Here is a 24177-nt window from a genome sequence, read left to right as displayed (position 1 = left end):
TATTAATATCGAATCCATAATTTTCAGGGTCGCTAGAGGCATGGCTGACGGTCCCGACGACGTGTTACCCCTAGAGTTCGGGGGTAGTAGGTCGTGCAAGCACTGTGTCGTATCAACGTATCTCTGTGTCGCCTGAAGGATTTCGTACCAAACTTGGCACACGTAGCGCCTGTTGGCTGAAAAAAAAATCACTGTGACAATAACACACCCTTACCAGCCCTGTGGCTGAGGGTGGGCGTGGAAATCAATTACATAGAATCATGACTTAGGAGGACTGGAACTGTGTCAACCAAATTTTTGTATATTCATGAGTCATTACTTGTATAACAATACTGTGGCAGTAAGATAACTGTACCACCCGTAGTGGTTGGGATGGAGGTGAGAAGGGGTGACATGCAGTAACATCCTAAATTGCCTGTTGGTATTTCTTTCCCGTAATTAGTTGACTTGGAATGAAGTGAGTCCGTAACTAAAATTCTAGTTTCAAAACGCCATAGGAAGAGAACCACCGCTCAGAATGATATCAAATTTGGACAGCATATTATTAACGCAGGGGGAACGTCATGGTGGAAAGAAGTAATGAAAACCTTACCAATAGATGGCACTGTAAGGGTCTTAAGGTAAATGAGGTTTGCTACAAATGACAGACAAATCACGATAGAACGGCTATGGTTTGAGTTGCATATTACACCATCCGTATTGTTCAATGTAAATCACTGCACAAGTTAATCAGTCAACAGGTGTGCCGCTCTTTGTTGGTAAGTCCATCGAACACCGCTTGGTCGTACCACATCTGAAGGGAAAAATTAGTTTTTAATTTTCCTGAGGTCAAAAATCGCATAAAAAGCAAAAGAAAATTACTGTATAATTGTCGTGAAACTGCCACATGTTCAGTATGCGTTCGAGCGTTTTCTGCCGCAAGCTGAAATCGAGAAACGGCACGTTCCCCAACAGATCAGAACATCTCAGGCGTCGCGTTCAGATTGCGTTGCGCAATACGTCCCTTCAGTTCAGCAACGTTGGTACCTGGAGTACTGAACACAACGCCTTTCAGACAACCCCATAGCCAGAGCTGACACGGATTAAGATCAGGTGATCTGGACGGGCAGTATGTAAGGAAATGACGGCTGATAATTCCAGCATTTCCGAAATGTTTCTGCAGCAGCCGCTTCGCTGGCCGTGCAATGTACGAAGGAGCACCACCTTGCTTAAAAATGGTCCCACACACACACCCATGTTGTTAAGACGTGGAATGGCGTTCCTGCGCGAAACACTCTCATAACGTTTACCGGTCACGGTACAGGTAACAGGACCCCGCACGACTCATCTCTTCGAGAAAACACGGCCCTACGATAAGCGATGCCGTCAACCCGCACCACACATTCGCCTCTGCAGAACGAGTGGCATCGGTAGACGCGTCTTCGCATTTCCCGTTGCCCATATTCTGCACTCCGCGTATCCACATGTCCTCGGTCCTCGGAGATGGAAACGGGCTTTGTGCGGCCCCTCATTGTCCAGTTGCATGTGAGCAAGAAATTCCAGGGCGACCGTTTGTCTTGCCGGCGGGTCAGCCACTCCTGAACGTGGATGATTTTGTACGGTAGCGATGCAGGAAGTTTCGTAGGACTTTATGCACTGTGCTCGCAGGCATGTCCAGTGTTCGGGAAATTCGGCGAGGGTGGTGCACGTTCGCACACCGCCGCTTGGGTGGCCACATCTTCGCCAGGCGCCGGAGGAACTGCTTTCCTCCCTTTGCCACACTGCGCTTCAGAAGAACCTGTCTTTTCGAATTTTATCATCATTTTCTCGAGACCCTTAGGAGACCCCGGACCAGTGCCTTCTTTCTTCCGCAGGGTTGCTGGTCCACACCCGCCGTTCTAGAAGACATTCACCAGCAGCCCGCGATCCTTCACGGAGGCAGTCGTGTTGGCGTCTCGGGCACACGCCGTGGGCCGCGCGTCGTTGTCTCTCTGCAGCTTCTGAAACGAAAAATTCAACTGCGGGCGCCCCGCGCTTTAAAATTACGGTGTGCAGCGATACCTGTCTCTTACTTGGCGGTGTTAGTGCGCCAACTATGTCGCGGGAATGAGATCCACACAGAACCAATAAGCAATACGTCTGGCTATATACGTCAGATTCGTTTTAAATTTTCTCTCGAGTTGCATCATATAAAACAGCGGAGAATCAGACAATTCGACATCTACATCTACATATATACTTCGCTTGCCACCAAGCGGTGTGTGGCAGAGGGCCCAATTCGCACCAAAGTCATGTCCCCCCCCCCCCCCCCTCTGCTCCTCTCCTCAGTACGAGCCCTAATTTCCCTTATCTTTGAATGGTAATCATTGTGCGATTTGAAAGTTGGTGGTAATTATATATGCTCTACATCCTCGGCGAAGATCGGATTTCGGAACTGAGTGTCCAGCCCCCTCCGTTTAGGTCGCCGCCTATCTGCAAGTCTGTCCCACTTCAAATTTGCTGTGACATTTGTAAAGCTCTCACGACGGCTAAATGTACCAGTCACGAATCTTGTTGCTCTTCTTTGGAACTTCTCAATCTCTTGAATCAGACCAAACTGGTGAGGGTCCCATACAGACGAACGATACTCAAGGACTGGACGAACTAACATTTTCTTTGCTGAAGGACTGCATCGCTTCCGGATTCTACCAATAAACCGCAATCTAGAGTTCGCCTTGCCCATTGCTTGCGTAGAAAATGGTTCAAATGGCTCTGAGCACTATGGTACTTAACTTCTGAGGTCATCAGTCCCCTATAACTTAGAACTACTTAAAGCGAACTAACCTCAGGACATCACACACATCGATGCCCGAGGCAGGATTCGAACCTACGACCGAAGCAGTCGCGCGGTTCCGGACTGCAGCGCCTAGAACCGCGTGGCCCACGCGGTCGGCACAGAAAGAAAGAAAGAGAGAGAGAGAGAGAGAGAGAGAGAGAGAGAGAGAGAGAGAGGGAGGGAGGGGGGGGAGTGGAGTGGAGTGGGGTGGGGTGGTGGTGGGGGGATTGAGTGGTAGTCTGCGACGTTGTTGGCCTGATGGTAGTGGCACGGGGTGGTGACGCCGTGTTCCCAGCTTTCGTCCTGCTATTTAACAAATGGCGAGTTTATGTCCGCCTCCATCAAGGACTGTATTTTCCTACAGCGCAGTGAAACTTTCATTGGCGCTGGTAGTATTCCACTTACTGTGTCAGAGTTCGAATTATTTCTGGGACAAAACGTTGGTGCTCTGCTGAACATTAATGTATAAAACTGTTTCCAGTGGTGCTAACTGCATGTATAAAGGAAGGAACTTTTCTTTAATTCTCCGAATTCTAAATCTTTTCCTGGTTACCAGCTTCTGCCTATTTTGAGAAGTCATTTCACACTTGTATGTTTGTCATGGTGTACTGTACTAATTGACTGTGCTTCTCTGTCTTAGGAGCGTGCTCATTACAGTTTAGAGATTATTTAGACCAGGTCGTAAGTGCACTGATCGTTAGGTAAAACAGCAGTTCGAAAATGTTGGCACTAGCCCAGTGAAACTGAGCATGTGTCAGTATAAGAAATATACCTCGCCCACTGTGTTCGTATGTATTGGTAAAGGTTATCGGCTAGATACATATCCCATGCAGTTATCTTGATTGGTGATGTTTTTGTTTTGCAAGTTCAATTTTATTCTATCTGGAATCTTTAAACGACTAAATTTGTAGGCCCCTGATAGACTCACTGCCTTGCAGTTTCTTGCAAATGAATGCCATTAGTTCATCACCTATGGTAGGCAGACTCTGTTGTAATGTAAGTGTGTAAAATTTTGCTACAGCTCACTGCCATGATCTCTGAATGGTGATCTTTAACAAACCGTATTTACCGAATCTTGTGAGCTTTTAAAACGTTAATTGTTAAACTGAAGTGGACTAGAGCCTGTGCTTATGTTTAGTCATTCCATTGGGCATAAGCGCGCTGTGTGTGTGTGTGTGTGTGTGTGTGTGTGTGTGTGTGTGTGTGTGTGTGCAAGAAACTGAGTATTTAAAATTAGTTATTCCTTTATTATTGTCTAATGATTAAATGCATTGAAACAAAGTACTTACTCAAATATCAACCCATGCAAAACTTATAGTTATTAGCTGTCAAAAGAAAATTTCATAAATAAAGGTTCAGTGCCTTACCTGTTACTGTAGTCATACCTATAATACTAAATCAATTGTAACAGAGCATGGTTTTGATGGGTGAGAGCATACCTCAATATTGAGCAATGAGGGAAAATTAGTAACCCACAATTTAAGTGGTTGCAGGATTTTTGTCTGCGGTATTGTATCATCTTTCTGCGTGATTGCAGCACAACATAACACTGAGCCAAGTAGCGTTTTTAAACTGAAAATCCTGTGGATAGATAACTTGCCTAAGAGCTGTGTATTAGAGCGAAAGCGAACGAAAGCGGTGCGACTGAGATGTGCAGGTGCTGCGGGGCGCATAGCACAAGACAAACAGTCAGAGAGCTGAGTGCCACATGCACTCCCTTACTTGGTGTGCTGTGGGAAGGTGTTGAATTGTTAGAACAGACCCCCACTTACCCTTTTGAAGTGTTGGTACACTGTGTTGGCAACCACAGGCACTTCCTTACCTGGTGTGCTGCGAGGAAGTGTTGAATGTCAGAACACACCTCCCCTTACACATTTCAAGCGTTGGTAGACTGCGTTGGCAACTGCATGCACTCCCTTACTTGGCGTGCCGTTAGAAGGTGTCGAATTGTTAGAACCGATATCCCCTACCCTTTTCAAGTGTTGGTACACTGAGTTGGCAACCACATGCACATCCTTACTTGGCGTGCTGTTAGAAGATGTTGAATTGTTAGAACCGACATCTCCTACCCACATGCACTTCCTTACTTGGTGTGTTGCGAGGAGGTCTTGAATGTTAGACAGGTCTCGCCTTACCCTTTTCAAGTGTTCGTAGACAGAGTTGGCAAACACATGCACTCACTTACTTGGTGTGTTGCGAGGAGGTGTTGAATTTTAGAACAGACCTCCCCTTACACATTTCAAGTGTCGGTAGACTGTGCTGGCAACTGCATGCGCTCCCTTACTTGGTGTGCCGTTACAAGGTGTTGAATTGTTAGAACCGACATCCCCTACCCATTTCAAGTGTTGGTAGACTTCGTTGGCAACCACATGCACTCCCAACCTTGGTGTGCCTTTAGAAGGTGTTGAATGTTAGAACTGACCTCCCCTTACATATTTGAAGTGTCGGTAGACTGTGTTGGCAACTGCATGCGCTCCCTTACTTGGTGTGCCGTTAGAAGGTGTTGAGTGAAAGAACAAACCTCCCATAAACCATTTCAAGTGTCAGTACACTGCATTGGCAACTGCGTGCACTCCCTTACCTGTTGTGCTGTTGGAAGGTCTTAAATGTTAACACTGGTCTCCTCTTACCCTTTTCAAGTGTTCGCAGACTGAGTTGGCAACCACATGCACTCCCTTACTTGGTGTGCCGTTAGAAGGTGTTGAATGTTAGAACAGACCTCCCCTTACACATTTAATGTGACGGTAGACTGTGGTGGCAACTTCATGCGCTCCCTTACTTGGTGTGCGTTAGAAGGTGTTGAGTGAAAGAACAAACTTCCCATAAACCATTTCAAGTGTCGGTACACTGCATTGGCAACTGTGTGCACTCCCTTACCTGGTGTGCTGTTGGAAGATCTTGAATGTTAGAACCGGTCTCCCCTTATCCTTTTCAAGTGTTCGTAGACTGAGTTGGCAACCACATGCACTCCCTTACTTGGTGTGTTGCGAGGAGCTGTTGAATGTTAGAACAGACCTCCCCTTAAACATTTCAAGTGTTTGTACACTGCATTGGCAACCACATGCACTTCCTTACTTGGCGTGCCGTTAGAAGTTGTTGAATTATTAGAAACGACATCCCCTACCCTTTTCAAGTGCTGGTAGACTGCGTTGGCAACCACATCCACTCCCTTCCTTGGTGTGCCGTTAGAAGGTGTTGAATGTTACAACAGACCTCCCCTTACACATTTCAAGTGTCATTAGACTGTGTTGGCAACTGCTTGTACTCCATTACTTGGAGTGCCGTTAGAAGGTGTTGAATTGTTGGAACCGACATTCCCTACCCACATGCACTTCCTTACTTGGCGTGCTGTTAGAAGGGGTTGACTTGTTAGAACCGACATCCCCCACCCTTTTCAAGTGTTGGTAGTCTGCGTTGGCAACCACATGCACTCCCTTCCTTGGTGTGCCGTTAGAAGGTGTTGAATGTTACAACAGACCTCCCCTTACACATTTCAAGTGTCATTAGACTGTGTTGGCAACTGCTTGTACTCCATTACTTGGAGTGCCGTTAGAAGGTGTTGAATTGTTAGAACCGACATCCCCTACCCTTTTCAAGTGTTGGTACACTGAGTTGGCAACCACATGCACATCCTTACTTGGTGTGCCGTTAGAAGGTGTTGATTTGTTAAAACCGCCATCCCCTACCCACATCCCCTTCCTTACATGGCGTGCTGTTAGAAGGTGTTGAATTGTTAGAAACGACATCCCCTAGAAACATGGACTTTCTTACTTGGCGTGCTGTTAGAAGGTGTTGAATTGTTAGAACTGACATCCCCTACCCACATCCACTTCCTTACTTGGTGTGCTGTTAGAAGGTGTTGGATTGTTGGAACCGACATCCCCTAACCTTTTCAAGTGTTGGTTGACTGCATTGGCAACCACATGCACTCCCTTCGTGGTGTGCCGTTAGAAGGTGTTGAATGTTAGAACAGACTTCCCTTTACACATTTCAAGTGTCGGTAGACTGTGCTGTCAACTGCATTCGCTCCCTTACTTGGTGTGCCGTTAGAAGGTGTTGAATTTTTAGAACCAACATCGTCTAACCTTTTCAAGTGTTGGTAGACTGCATTGGCAACTACTTACACTCCCTACCTTGGTGTGCCGTTAGAAGGTGTTGAATTTTTTGAAACGACATCACCTAGAAACATGGACTTTCTAACTTGGTTTGCTGTTAGAAGGTGTTGAATTGTTAGAACCGACATCCCCTACCCACATCCACTTCCTTACATGGCATGCCGTTAGAAGGTGTTGAATTGTTAGAAACGACATCCCCTAGAAACATGCACTCTCTTACTTGGCGTGCTGTTAGAAGGTGTTGAATTGTTAGAACCGACATCCCCTACCCACATCCACTTCCTTACTTGGTGTGCTGTTAGAAGGTGTTGAATTGTTAGAACCGACATCCTCTACCCTTTTCAAGTGTTGGTAGACTGTGTTGGCAACCACATGCACTCCCTTACTTGGTGTGCCGTTAGAAGGTGTTGATTTGTTAGAACCGACATCCCCTACCCTTTTCAAGTGATGGTACACTGAGTTGGCAACCACATGCACATCCTTACTTGGCGTGCTGTTAGAAGATGTTGAATTGTTAGAACCGACATCTCCTACCCACATGCACTTCCTTACTTGGTGTGTTGCGAGGAGGTCTTGAATGTTAGACAGGTCTCGCCTTACCCTTTTCAAGTGTTCGTAGACAGAGTTGGCAAACACATGCACTCACTTACTTGGTGTGTTGCGAGGAGGTGTTGAATTTTAGAACAGACCTCCCCTTACACATTTCAAGTGTCGGTAGACTGTGCTGGCAACTGCATGCGCTCCCTTACTTGGTGTGCCGTTACAAGGTGTTGAATTGTTAGAACCGACATACACTACCCATTTCAAGTCTTCGCAGACTGAGTTGGCAACCACATGCACTCCCTTACTTGGTGTGCCGTTAGAAGGTGTTGAATGTTAGAACAGACCTCCCCTTACACATTTAATGTGACGGTAGACTGTGGTGACAACTTCATGCGCTCCCTTACTTGGTGTGCGTTAGAAGGTGTTGAGTGAAAGAACAAACTTCCCATAAACCATTTCAAGTGTCGGTACACTGCATTGGCAACTGTGTGCACTCCCTTACCTGGTGTGCTGTTGGAAGATCTTGAATGTTAGAACCGGTCTCCCCTTATCCTTTTCAAGTGTTCGTAGACTGAGTTGGCAACCACATGCACTCCCTTACTTGGTGTGTTGCGAGGAGCTGTTGAATGTTAGAACAGACCTCCCCTTAAACATTTCAAGTGTTTGTACACTGCATTGGCAACCACATGCACTTCCTTACTTGGCGTGCCGTTAGAAGTTGTTGAATTATTAGAAACGACATCCCCTACCCTTTTCAAGTGCTGGTAGACTGCGTTGGCAACCACATGCACTCCCTTCCTTGGTGTGCCGTTAGAAGGTGTTGAATGTTACAACAGACCTCCCCTTACACATTTCAAGTGTCATTAGACTGTGTTGGCAACTGCTTGTACTCCATTACTTGGAGTGCCGTTAGAAGGTGTTGAATTGTTGGAACCGACATTCCCTACCCACATGCACTTCCTTACTTGGCGTGCTGTTAGAAGGGGTTGACTTGTTAGAACCGACATCCCCCACCCTTTTCAAGTGTTGGTAGTCTGCGTTGGCAACCACATGCACTCCCTTCCTTGGTGTGCCGTTACAAGGTGTTGAATGTTAGAACAGATCTCCACTTAAACATTTCAAGTGTTAGTTCACTGCATTGGCAACCACATGCACTTCCTTACTTGGCGTGCCGTTAGAAGTTGTTGAATTATTAGAAACGACATCCCCTACCCTTTTCAAGTGCTGGTAGACTGCGTTGGCAACCACATGCACTCCCTTCCTTGGTGTGCCGTTAGAAGGTGTTGAATGTTACAACAGACCTCCCCTTACACATTTCAAGTGTCATTAGACTGTGTTGGCAACTGCTTGTACTCCATTACTTGGAGTGCCGTTAGAAGGTGTTGAATTGTTAGAACCGACATCCCCTACCCTTTTCAAGTGTTGGTACACTGAGTTGGCAACCACATGCACATCCTTACTTGGTGTGCCGTTAGAAGGTGTTGATTTGTTAAAACCGACATCCCCTACCCACATCCCCTTCCTTACATGGCGTGCTGTTAGAAGGTGTTGAATTGTTAGTCACGACATCCCCTAGAAACATGGACTTTCTTACTTGGCGTGCTGTTAGAAGGTGTTGAATTGTTAGAACTGACATCCCCTACCCTCATCCACTTCCTTACTTGGTGTGCTGTTAGAAGGTGTTGGATTGTTGGAACCGACATCCCCTAACCTTTTCAAGTGTTGGTTGACTGCATTGGCAACCACATGCACTCCCTTCGTGGTGTGCCGTTAGAAGGTGTTGAATGTTAGAACAGACTTCCCTTTACACATTTCAAGTGTCAGTAGACTGTGCTGTCAACTGCATTCGCTCCCTTACTTGGTGTGCCGTTAGAAGGTGTTGAATTTTTAGAACCAACATCGTCTAACCTTTTCAAGTGTTGGTAGACTGCATTGGCAACTACTTACACTCCCTACCTTGGTGTGCCGTTAGAAGGTGTTGAATTTTTTGAAACGACATCACCTAGAAACATGGACTTTCTAACTTGGTTTGCTGTTAGAAGGTGTTGAATTGTTAGAACCGACATCCCCTACCCACATCCACTTCCTTACATGGCATGCCGTTAGAAGGTGTTGAATTGTTAGAAACGACATCCCCTAGAAACATGCACTCTCTTACTTGGCGTGCTGTTAGAAGGTGTTGAATTGTTAGAACCGACATCCCCTACCCACATCCACTTCCTTACTTGGTGTGCTGTTAGAAGGTGTTGAATTGTTAGAACCGACATCCTCTACCCTTTTCAAGTGTTGGTAGACTGTGTTGGCAACCACATGCACTCCCTTACTTGGTGTGCCGTTAGAAGGTGTTGATTTGTTAGAACTTACATCCCCTACCATTTTCAATTGTTGGTATACTGAGTTGGCAACCACATGCACATCCTTACTTGGTGTGCCGTTAGAAGGTGTTGAATTGTTAGAACCGACATCCCCTACCCACATGCACTTCCTTACTTGGTGTGCTGTTGGAAGGTGTTGAATTGTTAGAACCGATAGCCCCTACCCTTTTCAAGTGTTGGTACAGTGAGTTGGCAACTACATGCACTTCCTTACTTGGCATGCCGTTAGAAGATGTAGAATTTTTAGAACCAACATCCCCTACCCACATGCACTTTCTTACTTGGTGTGCTGTTAGAAGGTGTTGAATTGTTAGAACCGACATCCCCTACCCTTTTCAAGTGTTCGTAGACTGAGTTGGCAACCACATGCACTCCCTTACCTGGTGTGTTGCGAGGAGGTGTTTAATGTTAGGACAGACCCCCCTTAAACATTTCAAGTGTTGGTACACTGCTTTGGCAACCGCATGCACTTCCTTACTTGACGTGCCGTTAGAAGGTGTTGAACTGTTAGAAACGACATCTCCTTCCCACATGCACTTTCGTACTTGGCGTTCTGTTAGAAGGTGTTGAATTGTTAGAACCGACATCCCCTACCCCGTTTCATGTGTTGGTAGACTGCGTTGGCAACCACATGCACTCCCTTCCTTGTTGTGCCTTTATAAGGTGTTGAAAGTTAGAACAGACCTCCCCTTACACATTACAAGTGTCAGTAGACTGCATTGGCATCTGCATGCTCTCCCTTACATGGTGTGGTGTTGGAAGGTCTTGAATGTTAGAACCGGCATCCCCTTACCCTTTTCAAGTGTTTGTCGACTGAGTTGGCATCCACAATCATGTGGTTGACACAATTCCAGTCTTTTTCAGTTATGATGGTATGTATCTGATTGTGGTGTCCACCCTCAGCCATAGGCCTAGTATGGATGTTTTATTGTCATAGTGATTTTTTTCAAAGAACAAACGATACGTGTTCCAAGTTTTGCGCAAATTGCTTCAGGCGTCATAGATTTACGTTGATACGACTGAGTGCTTGCACCACCTATTACCCCCGAACTCTAGGTGTAACACGTCCTCGGGACCGTCAGCCATGCCTCTAGCGACCCTGAAAATTATGGATTCGATATTAATATCGGTCGTTATCGAATATGTCCATGCCATGTTTCCCGCCCAACACTTCATCTCTTGGGATGGTAGCGGAATATTAACACCTCCCACCCAAAGTATTTTAACACGAGGAATGAGAAACGGGTATGCTAAATTTTGATGAATGCCCTGCAGACTTCAGGAAGTGACCTATGTCACCCCGATTGTCCTCTCCTTCCCTACTACAGGTATGTGGTTATTACCTGGCGACAGTTCGGCTGAAATCTACATGGTGTTAGGTGGAGACGTGGAACACAAATGATTTCTGCGACTGCAGGGACAGCAGAATATGAGGAGGCAACAGTGATGAGATGGCTGCAGTGGGCAGCTACTCTATAGTAAAGAACAACTGGCGAGAAAAATAAAGACAAAAATGCTACATGATAACAGGAAACTAAACAAAAACATTTATGTTGCACAGCGGAAGAGGAAGTTTGAAAGCAAACTTGAAAACAAATTTGAAAAACAGAAATATTTATGTCGCTCAGCGGAGGAGGAATTTTGAAAGCAAACTTGAAAACAAATTTGAAAAAATAAAAACAATCACTTCTATCTTCATACATATATTGGTGCATAGATACATGTACGAACTCCACGAGCCACAGTCACTGAGCGTACCTTCTACCATTACTAACCATTCCTTTTCCTGTTGCACTCGGCAGTGGAGGAAAAGGAAAACGAATGTTTATAGGCTTCGATAGCAAAACTGCCAGTTGTACAGTGTTTCGGGAAAGGACCGTCGTCTTCCTACAGGGATACCTTTTTGAGTTTACGCTGCATCTCCGCAATACTCTCGTGCTGACGGAACCAACAGGCAAAAAACGTAGCAGTCCGCCTCTGAATTGGTTCGTTAAGTCTGGTGGGTATCGCTGAGACTCGAGCAGTACCCAGGAATCGGTGTTACTGGTGTGTCATACAGGTGGTGTGCTGGACGGATGACCTGGGTCTTTCCATCTTCTCCGAATAGACCGAAGCCTACCAATCTTCTTTCCTTCTACCGACGTCACGCGATCGTTCAACTGCACATCGCTTTGCAAACATTACGCGTTCATATTTAATCGACATCTCTGTATCTAGCAACATATGACTAGCAATGCAATTGAGCGTTACACCATTATTTTTCCCACTCACCTGTATTCATTTAAGTTTTTCTACACTTAGAGCGAACTGCCTCTGATCACACCAGACAGAAATTCTGTCTAAGCCACACTGTTTCCTCCTACAGTCTCTCAACGACGACACTTTCCCGTACAGTACAGGCTCATCGGGTAAGAGTCCCGGCGTACTGACCACCGCAAACATGTCTATTTCGAGCAAATTGTTACAAAAGCTATTATCACGCTCTAACTTTTACAAAAGAGGTAGAAGTATCCCAGCACACTGTAATGATTTTATAAAACGTCCTTTACAAGCGACATTTGACAAAGATACCTGATGGTGTGATACAGTCCTTGGTGTTGTTCTTTCGCGAGTACTCCAGCAGAGGGCGTTGTGGAGGGCCGTCGCTTTCCGTGTCTCGCGCACACAGTGCTCTGGTAGCCGGCGACAGCGGCGCTCTGGGTAAACGTGGCAGCGGCGTGGCGGTACGTCAGTGTAGTCTCACTCAGTAAAAGTTAAAAAGCCGTGCATCTGATTAAGGTCTTATTCATTGAGTAGATAATCTCACTCATTCAACTAAAGCGTGAAAGGTTGAAGTTCCTCCATTAGATTAACCCTTGAATTCGAAAGGCAGCAAAATGTTACATTGCTGCTAAACCACAATGTATTCAAAGGTAGTCGTAATTTATAGGTTATGAATTAGTTAAGTATCATTATTAGACGTCCTGTCGTTTGTTACGTGCGAAATAACGTAAAATATGCCCTGTTTTATAGGCCACTGCAATCGAAAATTTTGCGAGGGTTCAGTAGTCTAGGACTAAGCAAGTGACACTTGTTGGTGTAACCGTTCTGTATGTACTCATCGCACGTTTTCTGGGGGTTCCGGATGCAGTTTCATTATTTGTGCCTAAGTTTTCGTTGAACAGAATATGCGAATTGCACCCTGTTTCTGCTTTCACAACTTAACGTGTACTCTCCACAATTTATGTACCGGTGCTCCTGATCCACTGAATTTTCGTTTGTAGTGGTCCCTCTTACGTCGTTTGCTTTTAATGGAACCTTCTGTATTTTATTTATTTCTTGCACCATGTACCCAACTACCCGAATTTCACACGGATGTAGTGAAACTCAATTTCAACATTGTCTATGACAAGTACTTGTACACTATTTTTACAAGTAAAGATTAGAAATTTGGGTAACTATTATAATGATGCGTAACACAATACGATGAAATGTGAAGCGTTAGACCTACAGATTAGGAAGTATAAAACATAGTAAATTAAATATCATATAAACCAGAGTGTTAAATGTCAGTTAACACTAAGAATGTTACACATTTGACAAGAATGTAGAGCTTAATGTTAGTTATTTTATTTTAGGCCAGTTTGTCAGTGTATTTCATAAACTCGTCCAAACTGTAAAATGACATCGCTAAAAGAAATTGCCTCAGAAGCTGTATAAATGTGATTTTTTGACTATTTCACATTTGATTTCTGGAGGAAGGGCGTTAAACATCTTTCTACCAGTGGAGTGTACACCCTTCTGCACAAACTTCAAATTTTTACCTTCAGTGTGGAAATCATGTTTGCTCATTGTGTTGCACTGATGCTATTTACTGTTACATTTGTATAAATCAGCGTTTTTACTTATGAAACACATAAATGAATATATGTATTGAGAAGTAGTTGTAAGAATTCCCAGATTCCGGAGTAGGATGCTGCAACTGCATCTAGTGTCCACACCACACGTCACTCTTACAACACGCTTCTGAGTAATGAATTTTCTTTTTCTTTGGAAGAGGATAATTTCCACTGAAAATACTCCATATGCCATCAAAGAATGGAAGTAACCGTAGTAAGCTGCCTTTTTAATGCTTAAGTTTGCACTGTCGGATGGTTAGCATTGCAAAAATTGAAGAGCTGTGTCTCTTGTAAATTTCTAAAATGGGACCAGTTTACAGTCAGTCTTCATGCCCAGAAAAATATAAAATGCCTTGCTGAGTGCCTTAAGATCTTAATGTTTTTGTGATACGTCTCCTCTAATTCTAAAGCTTTTATACTGATCGTTCTTGGTGTGTACTCTTTTCTTTCTCGGACGCCGTTGCATTTTCTGTTTTTCGCATTAGCGTTTATTCAGTTTCTGTAAAGCCAATTGGCACTAGCATTATGTCTAGGTAGTATAATTCAGAATGTTTTCAGACTTTAAGGATACTTTCGAAAGAATTTATGAATGATGCTATTAAAATAGGCTGTTTCTGCTTTATAGAGTGGCAGGAATTCCTTCTTGTTATAGGAAGACGTCAGTTTTCTATGTACTTTGGACACGTCACACAATGCTGGAAAACTTACGTGGTGCACCTGCATTTATTTTTCGTAGTTTGACATGTTTGTATACAATACTATATCGAAACACTCATCGGAGTGTTGGCGATTTCCTAATCATTCTTCTCAGTTTACCTTAATATTAATTTTATGACAAAGTGCGTTTGAATTTGCCGCGAACTTAAGCAGTGTACGCCAAGAGTAAATTTTCCAGCTCTTTATTTTTTTCGACATTCACATGCTTATGCATGAACGCTCAACCAGATTATCAGCCTGGTTCTTAACCTACACTTGGGACTACACGACTGATTAGTCAGACACGCTGTCAGTGTTTTTGTAGAAGGGTTAGAAGTCAGCTGTTGAATGAATTTGGCTGCTAGGTTTCAGGTGTCTTGCATCCCTGTACGGTCTGATGGAAGTCACGAAGTGCCCTCTCAAGTGCTCCACGAATGCTGTGTGGGTAGCCGGCTCGCCGTGAGTTACACCGCCTAAAGACATATACATCAGTTCCGATTGCAATGCCGATACCTATGGTAGTATGTAGAACATTTAAGATCAGAAAAACAACTTTCGAGTGGATCCTGAATTTTCCTAATATTCAAAGTCTGCCGCTAGTTACTAAGTACTGAAATTAAAATTTTAGTTGCCCTTGTACGTCGTCAGGCAGGCATCCCGCAGCCGGGAGCGTGGACCGGACGCCGGTCAGCGGTAGAGGCGGAGGAGCGTCAGCAATGCCCCTGTTCCCTGTCTCGCATTCGCTACCCGAGAACACGGCGACTCGGTCGGTGTACAGGTGGAGTTCCTGGGCAGCAGCCTCTACTGTTCAGTGTCTGTAGTCAGTACAGGCGCCGGTAATGACTTCAAATCGGATGCTACAACAGTCGCTCCGGCATCTTCACGCCCCCCTCTCTCTGAATGCTATCACACTCCCAGTCCGTGCACTGTTGGCCTACCGTTGACGTAACTCCCGTTCACGTTCCCAATTATTTCGTTCGCCACGTGTGTCAGATGCATCAGTTTTCGTCTCGTGGAAATCGGATGTCTAGTGAGTAGCGGTTTGCTGCACGGTTTACTGGCCCTGAGTGGTCGTTCAGTTTCATATCGCTGCCAACTGTTACACGGAGCACTTAGTATGACTTGAGTGATGCCAATTCAAAACTTAAACCAAGTACTCGCGATGGTCAGTCAGTCTGTAAGCATCCTCAGCGGACAGGTCTGTTTGTAGCTGTTACTTGTAATTAGTATCCACCATGGGTGGGTTCCAAAGAATCTAATCTCGTTACTAAGCAGAGGACACGTTTACAAGTATTATGGAGTATATCTTGTCACATCCACTACTTACAAAACTGTAATTTACTTTTTATTGGTGGGTCATTAAAATGTCCTCTAGTGCTGACAGTAATATTGGAGAACTTACCTACAGATGAACTTAGGTGTTATCTCAACGTTTCGGTTACATCGGGGTAACTGTCTGGTTCATAGGTGGAAGCATCTAAATATTTATGTCCATCCATGATACTGATTCTTTCCCAAACAGAACACCATACGGCTTAAGTTCCTTTCTCGGTATATTCGAATTTGTCTACTGCAGTACACATACCCTCACGATTTCCCAGTGGCCTATCCTTTAGCATGAGCTTACATTTTCCCCGCAAATCTGTCTTGCGCTTTAACCAGCTTTCTGTACCTAGAGGTATGTGACCTCCACTGACTTTCGGGAGGCCTTCAAATTCTCACACATCGTTGCGAATGTTACGCCAGTTAGTCACTAGGATTTCAATACTTACCTGTGGGGCGCATTAGTTAGTAACCTATAATGACATTTCTGCGCGCTCTACAGATGTTATCCTGTGGACCGGATCAACAGCCACCTTATCTATAAAACCGGTCTGCTCCTTACACACAGCCAGCCACGTGGCCCGTTCACAACAACCTATAGCCATCAACGCTAATGCGGATTGCGTAAGTCTAGGAAGTCGAAGCCTAGCTTCTCACAGAAACTGTGGAGTCTCTGATTCAGTCTTCCACTCGATTCAGAACCTAGGGGAATCGATGAGTTTTGGGAACAAAGTTGCAATGTGAGCTTTGTTGAATCTCCATGAGAAACACTGGTCTGGACAACCTTCTCCTTCTCTGCTAGTTATTAGAATGATCGAAGTATTACTTTCGACCTCTTAAGCTCAAAGTATTTCTATGAAGGAAACTGAAAAACGAAGCATACAAGTTACTGATTATACTGAAATTTTTTGAAGTGCCAGGTGCTGAAAATCGAGATTCTCGTTAATCTACGACCAATGCAGATAAATAATATAAATACTAAAAATGGAAAATTTAATATAACATCACATTGTACTGATAATAGATGCTAATATTAAAGAAGACGGTTGACTAAGCAGTGGGTTGTAATCGCCACTCGTTAACTTCCAAAGATTCTCGAAAATGAACGTTTATTCGCGTTGACAGAAACTGAAATTCGTGGTGTAAGATTCTTTGAACGAGGATACTACTGCTAAAATTGTAGGCTGCGGATTTGCCTCTTACCCACAGGTGGAGGTTGGTGAGTAATTTTATGTACAAAAATTCTACAAAGGCATTCATTTAACTGTCGACAAAAAGAATACTACACACACCTTAACTTCCAGTCCCCCTTCTCTACGAAAATGCGTTCGGGTTTCCAGACATGGTGAATCCCCTGTAGAACGTTAATACGAGCTCCATTTGCCAACAAACCTTTCACCGCAAAAAGTACACGCCCACTACAGGATGAAATAAGCCAAGCTCTGGAATGAGTTGATCGCCCGCCAGCGTAGTACGTTCACGCATACACCGCGCCTCACTGATCCGTGCTGCTTCAACTGAGAGCCAATCCTACGTCCTGTGAGGCCCCTGTACACGCACGCTGTTCACAGCCGACGGACCGACAGGTTGCGTGTGTAGGCGTATCGACAGACCAACGAACTTTCCTAGTCGGCATGGCGGCCTGTTAGGCCCACCCAACAGCCGACACCGCACCCCCCCCCCCCCCCCCCTCCCCGAAACAAATTACGTCGTTGTTTGTGGCGCTGTGGTACCAGTTGCCTGCCGAAAGTTCGTCTTCTGTCACTGCTTGTGGGATAAAATGTTGTTCTAACATATATGAGGGTGCAGCGTCGACTGACCTTCATGGACACTGTTTGCAGAAATTATATTACTGATATTTGTGGGAGACGCCATCAGAGATATATTGCCATATAGATGCAAGAAATGAACATTATATATATATATATATATATATATATATATATATATATATACTTTTTTGAGAAATCTATAACGGTTTCCTATGGCACATAGAAAGAATAGTCAGAGTTGTGTATTTCGTTCTTAGGTTTTATTTCCGATACTTACCGGAAATGAAATCTGAAAACTGAAATATCGACCATCATCGGATGTTACTTATAAAATGTACTTGCTTCAATGTTATAAGTGTTAAAAAGGTCCAGCATATAACCAAGCCCTTTGCTATGAAAAGTGAAGTGTCGGATTTCGTTTACTTTTCTGACAATTGCTTAATACTTCATTCTTTATGTATCTGTTCTTGCAGTTATTAGATGAAATGCTCCACCACCGCGTGTAGTCTTTCTTCTTCGAACTGGAAATATGTTTCTTAAAGTTGCACGTCATCTTTGAGGCTATGTACATACATTCATGTAAACGCTAATTTATTTTACTGTACCATAATGTTTCTCCTCAGTCAACTACAGATCACGGTGCAGGTTGAAGGAATCATATTAGTTAACAATTGAGGGGAAAAAACGACATGAACACGAGGTTCTCTTAATGTCTGCCAATGGCTCGAAATCATAAGGTAGCTAATATCTCATTACTGTATTCTTTTTCATCACGTATGGTATAATGGCGATTAGAAGCTCCGAAGTGCATGATTCATCCATTCCTAGATAATTACGAAATCATTAGATCCCAGCTACCTAAGTAACAGAAATTTGGTAAATTTCTTTTCTTGAAGTAGCCACTTCTTTCCCGGTAACTTTCTCTCTGCTTGTGTGACAGTCACCTTTGGAACATCCAAGGTAAAACTCGTTTTTATATCTGTGTGAAACCAACTGGATCTCGTAGAGAATGAACTCAACGAAATTAAACAAATCACGAGAGAGCAGCGCTGCGATGGCTGAGTGAGGTCGATCAGGGCGTGCGTAGGCTTACACAAAGTTAGTCGTTGGTTGGCCTAAAAATTGTTGCTTCTGTAGGGGTCTCGCCACAGCAGACTGATCGCCGAAAAAACGCCTGTGTGTGTGTGTGTGTGTGTGTGTGTGTGTGTGTGTGTGTGTGTGTGTGTGTGTGTGTTGGGGGGGGGGGTCAGAAATGAGCCCTCTTGTTTTGAAGACACGCAGAATGAAACACGTAATTCCCATCGGAATAAGTTAGTAACGCTATATGATAGGAAAACGGAATGTAAAAGTCACACAGCACGCACTTCCAGAAATTCACCTCAGCAGAAAGAACTGAGCGCATGTACATCGTATTACTGCAAGTAGCATACGAATGAATAACTTGCCAAGTGCTATGAATCACTTCCAAACTTACAGCATCCAGCAGTGCAGCAGTGCAATGCGGCAGTCTTCTCATCTCCGTGCACATAAATACGAAACGCAGAGATTTGTTAACTACGAGAGCGATCATTTGACAAAACCCTAGCTGCAAGATGAAAATGTTATGTTCACAACTCAGTGAGGCTGCGTCTTATAACAGCACGTGGCACCACATCAGCTGTAGCCTTTCCTTGCTCTCTCTCTCTCTCTCTCTCTCTCTCTCTCTCTCTCTCTCTCTCTCTCTAACCTAACTAGCAAGCACATAATTCCCAACTACTAGTTTTGTGCCTCAGTGTTGGTTCAGTAGCGGCCCCCCCGTGAGGGCTCGTCACTCTTTGGCTGGTTCGTGCTTGGCTGCCATGGGGCCCAAGCGTTTACAGCGCCTGACAGGTACCAGGTGACTGGGTAACGGTAATTCCCAGCCCTGGGACGACACGTTCGGTTTACGCATACTCCCTGGTACAGGCCAGGCCCAGGAAGAGGTGAATGCCTCAGTTGCAACCTTCCCAAATTACCGATTGGTCGCTGTCAGGTGTTTGGGAGGTGTGACCTGAAGTATGGACAATCACCTAAGCTGGGTGCTCCCCCTCTGAAGGCCCCCCCCCCCCCCCATTGGAAGGAGGACGCCATCGGAAACGATGGCAATCATGGGGGTTTTCTCGCAATGAATCAATCATCTTGACAATCAATGTCTACGAAACACAAACATAATGAGACCCTTCCTGCTGCACCACAGTTCCTCATGGTCTCTCATACTGAATACGGCCAGACCTTCGCTATCGCAAATCTTTTTATTATTCAGAAAGGTTTAGATGCAATTGCCAGTGCCGTGAAATCCTGCTCTTATTTACGAAATGGCATTCTGCTTTTTGAGACTACTTCTAATTTTCAAGCACATCAGCAGCTTGCTGCCTCGCTTCTCCACGGCTACACTGTTCGTGTCGAGGCCCATAGAACTTTGAATTCTTCCTGTCGGTGTTAATTACACTAGGTTGCTCGACGGTCTAACCAAGGCTGAAATCCAGTCTTACCTCTGTGATGATGGTGTCATTGCCGTCCATCGTGTAATGGAAAAGGTAGAGTCCTCTTTAGTGTCCACCAGCACTCTTTTTCTCACCTTCTATAGAGTGGTGCTTGTGGCCAAGGTAAAAGCAAGCTATGAAATTGTCACAGTCCTGACATACAGTCTGAAGCCGATGGCTGCTACCGGTGTCATTGTTTTAGCCACACTAGAAAGTCTTGCCAACACACAACCAAATGTCACACTTGTGGTACGGATGGCCACAAGGGCGATTGTGAACCTCGTATTCCCCGCTGTATCAATTGCAACGACGTCCACGCCGCATCCTCTCGGTATTGTCCCATGTACCTCGATGACGGAACTGTCAGAGAGATCCAGGTAAAGGAAAAAGTGGCTAGCAAGTTATTGGCTTGTCGCTAACCTTGCATTCTCCTTTCCGGCACTTATAGTTCTATTCTTGTTACTGCTCGCTACATGAAGGTCATGTACAAGCAGACACGAGACTTCCAATTCAGCTCTGAGGTTGTGAGATCACCCATTGTCATTGTAGCATCGCACTACCCTGTCCAGCTGCCAATGTGACACCCCTACATTTCTTCCTCATCATGACTCTCCTCCAATGAACGTTCGCAGCCTTCGGTACCACAAAGAGGGTTTACGGTTACTTTTAGCATTGCAGCGTTCCCTTGTACTGTACCTCCAGGAAACGACCACTTTGAGCTTTCACATTTCTTACAGGTTCGTTTTGCCCTTCGCTTGTGGTCGGCATTCCATCCCATAGGATAACATTCATTGTCAACCAATCTGCCTGACTACCCATCTCCAAGCTGTTGCCGTTCGCCTTTTCCTTCACCATTTGACTTTTTCTGTACGTGTCATTTATGCCCGTCTCCCCTTTGATGTCACCAAGACAGAGTTCCTTCAGCTCATTGAGCTTCTACAACCCTCCTTTCTGCTACTTCGTGACTTAAATGCGCATCATCCCCTTTTGAGTTCTCACAGAACCTGTCCAAGAGGTGGCCTCTTTGCTCATCGTCTTAATCAACGCAACCTCGTCTGCCTTAACACTGGAGCACCTACATTTCTTTCCGACTCTTCGCCGCATATTCCCAGTGCATCCTTCTGCACTACCCAGCTTACCCATCGCCTTGAGTAGTCTGTTCTTTCTTAAGCCTACTGAGCGAACATGTCCCATGTGCTATCCGTTTCCTGACTCCAACGCCTTCTGTGTGCACAAACAAATGGCAGCTTACTAAGGCTGAGTAGCAGCTTTACTGCTCCCTGACGACCTTCAAGGAACAAGATTGCTTTGTGATGACCAGATGGAATATCTCACAAACGTTATCCTTACTGCTGCAGAACGTTCTATTCGTCGCACTTCCTCTTCACCACGCTGTGTTCCATTCCCTAGGAGGACTGAGGCATGCCGCGGCGCAATTCGTGCACGGAGACGTGCTCTCCGCATTATAAATCGTCGTCCTACAATGGCAAACTGCATTCATTATAAATGTTACCTCCCCCCGTCTTCCCCCGTTACCTCCCCCCGTCTTCCCCCGTTACCTCCCCCCGTCTTCCCCCGTTACCTCCCCCCGTCTTCCCCCGTTACCTCCCCCCGTCTTCCCCCGTTACCTCCCCCCGTCTTCCCCCGTTACCTCCCCCCGTCTTCCCCCGTTACCTCCCCCCGTCTTCCCCCGTTACCTTCCCCCGTTACCTTCCCCCGTTACCTTCCCCCGTTACCTTCCCCCGTTACCTTCCCCCGTTACCTCCCCCCGTTACCTCCCCCCGTTACCTCCCCCCCGTTACCTCCCCCCCGTTACTTCCCAATGACTGCTTGTCCTCCTCTTTCTCAGTGTTTCACATAAAAGAAAGGGGAATGAGGCTCCTGCCTCAATGTCTAGTAGTCTCACGATTAGAGGAAAACTAGAGTTTTGCTACTGGTAACGCCTTTGTTATAATGAAAGGCGTGGATGGCATCGCCAGCTCTGTTAATTCATGCTCTCGTCTCCGCAATGGAACGCTGCTTTTGGAAATTGATAGTGCTCTCAAGGCCCAGAAACTACTCAAGACCCAAATCCTCCACGAATACCCTACAAAAGTGGAGACTCGCAATACACTTAATTCATCCCACAGTGTTATCTACACCCGCCTGTTCAATGGTTTTATGGAGGACGAAATAACTAATTATCTATCGGATCAGGACGTAATTGCTGTTCATCGAGTTATGAAGAAGGAAGCTGCCAATTTGGTGCCCATGTACACATTATTCCTGAATTTCGATTGGTTAACGCTTCCTATCGAGGCAGGCTATGAAGTCGTCTCTGAGCGCCCTTTCCCAATCCGTTAAAAATGCCACCAATTCAATCATACCAGCACGTAATGTAAAAACGGGGCCTGATGTGTCACTTGTAGCAGGGATGCACACGAAGGCGCCTGACCACCTCCTTCTCCCCACTGTGTTAATTGTCATGGAGACCATGTTGCTTCTTCTCGTTCTTATCCCGTCCATCAAGATGAGCGGTCTCTTCAGGAGATAAAGGTGAAGGAGAAGGTTCCTTTTCCTGTTGCCTGGAAACTGGTCGTAAATCGACTGTCCTTTCGTCTGGAAGCTACAGCACTGTGTTAGTCTGTCCACGTCCCACAAAGAACATGGCTACACAAACTTGTGACTTATAGTTCAGTTCGATGGTGGCAAACGCGCCTTACCTTAAAGTTGACACTCCATCTCCCGCTTCCCTCGCTGAAGATTATGCTACCAATTCTTCGCCCTCACTGGCGATGACTGTTGCAACGCAGCCAGAGAACTGTCGATTCAAAAAGGAATGTTCACAGGAAGATATCTTGCATACCTTGATTTCGCAGCCGTCTGGCTCTTCTGCCAATCGCCAAAAGCCAAAACAATCATCCAATGGCAAACAGTCTTCCGCATCTCTGGCTCGACGCGGGGGAAGCTCCATTGATCCTGCTGAGTTGATGGACGAAGATCCTCCATCTGTGGATTCCAGGGCCATCCTCCCTTAGGGCGAGCCGTCGAGGTGAGTATTTATTCTTCATTCTCTGGTGTTGTTAAATTTTATGGCCCTTTTACATTGGAAGTCCGTGGCCTTCGTTCTAACAGGGTGGACCTACAGCTGCTCCTGCGATCGCAATGTCCGCTTGTAGTCTGTCTCCAAGAAACCGAGCTACGTCCTCAATACTATTTTGCTATCTCCCATTTTACTTCGCTAAGGACAGACCTTCCCCTTAGGGCAGGGATTCCTGCTCATGGTGGCGTCATGCTGCTTTTACAAGATATTTTCCATCGTCCTATACCCTGCACACCTACCTGAGGACAGTTGCTGCCCGTGTTTTCTTTCCAGATTTTACCTTTTGCCTCTGCACCATTTATATCCCTTCGTCTTCTGCTGTCACTAGGGCGGACCTGATGCAGCTTGTTGCTCAGCTTCCTCCACCCTTTCTGCTCCTCGGTGACACCAATTCTCAGCATCCCCTTTGGGACTCGCCTGTCGCCTGCCCAAGAGGTTCTCTTTTGGCGGATCTTCTTATTCATCTTAACGCCGGCGAAGGCACGTTTCTCTCTGATTCCCCGCACACTTATTCCCACTTAGACCTTTCAATCTGCTCCGCCCAGCTCGCTCGACGTCTCGAGTGGTGTGCGCTTTCCGATACTTACTCGAGTGACCACTTCCCTTGTGTGACTCGCTTGTACAGTCACACCCCACCACAGCGGCCCGCTCATTGGAAATTCTCTCTTGCTGACTGGAGGCTATATTCCTCCTTGGCAGTCTTTGATGAACGGCCGTTTCCGAGCTGTGACGATCAGATCGAGCACCTGGTGGACGTTATTCTGCCGGCTTCCGAATCCTGTCTCCCTCTTGTTACCACTTCTCGCCGTCGGCAATGCGATTCGTGCCCGGCGACGTGCGCTTCGCGTTTTTCACAGTCATCCTACGTTAACGAACTGCACCTTCTACAAGCAACTACGTGCGCAGTGCCGCCACACTATTAAGGAAAGCAAGAAAGCATGCTGGGTTTCCTTTACCAGCTCGTTCAACAGTTTTCCTCCGTCCTCTCTCGTTTGGGGTGGCTTGCGACGGCTTTCTGGGACTACCGCCCACTCGCCGATCGCTGGTCAGACCGTGGTGGGAAACGTCACAGTCGACCCTGTAGATGTTTCCAACGCT

At 45.7% G+C, this 24177-nt stretch overlaps 1 protein-coding gene across 1 annotated transcript in view; it reads left to right on the top strand.

Moving 5' to 3' along the window:
• Positions 1-12484: 12484 nt before the first annotated feature.
• LOC126291660 (uncharacterized) overlaps positions 12485-24177 on the top strand; it is a 73362-nt gene continuing 61669 nt past the window's right edge. Inside the window, exon 1 of the mRNA XM_049985235.1 lies at positions 12485-12550. The gene's annotated coding sequence lies outside the window, so the exon portion shown is untranslated. The remainder of the gene's footprint in view (positions 12551-24177) is intronic.

This window comes from Schistocerca gregaria, chromosome 9, assembly GCF_023897955.1.
Source record: "Schistocerca gregaria isolate iqSchGreg1 chromosome 9, iqSchGreg1.2, whole genome shotgun sequence".
NCBI lineage: Eukaryota > Metazoa > Arthropoda > Insecta > Orthoptera > Acrididae > Schistocerca > Schistocerca gregaria.
This window is presented reverse-complemented; position numbering and strand designations above follow the sequence as displayed.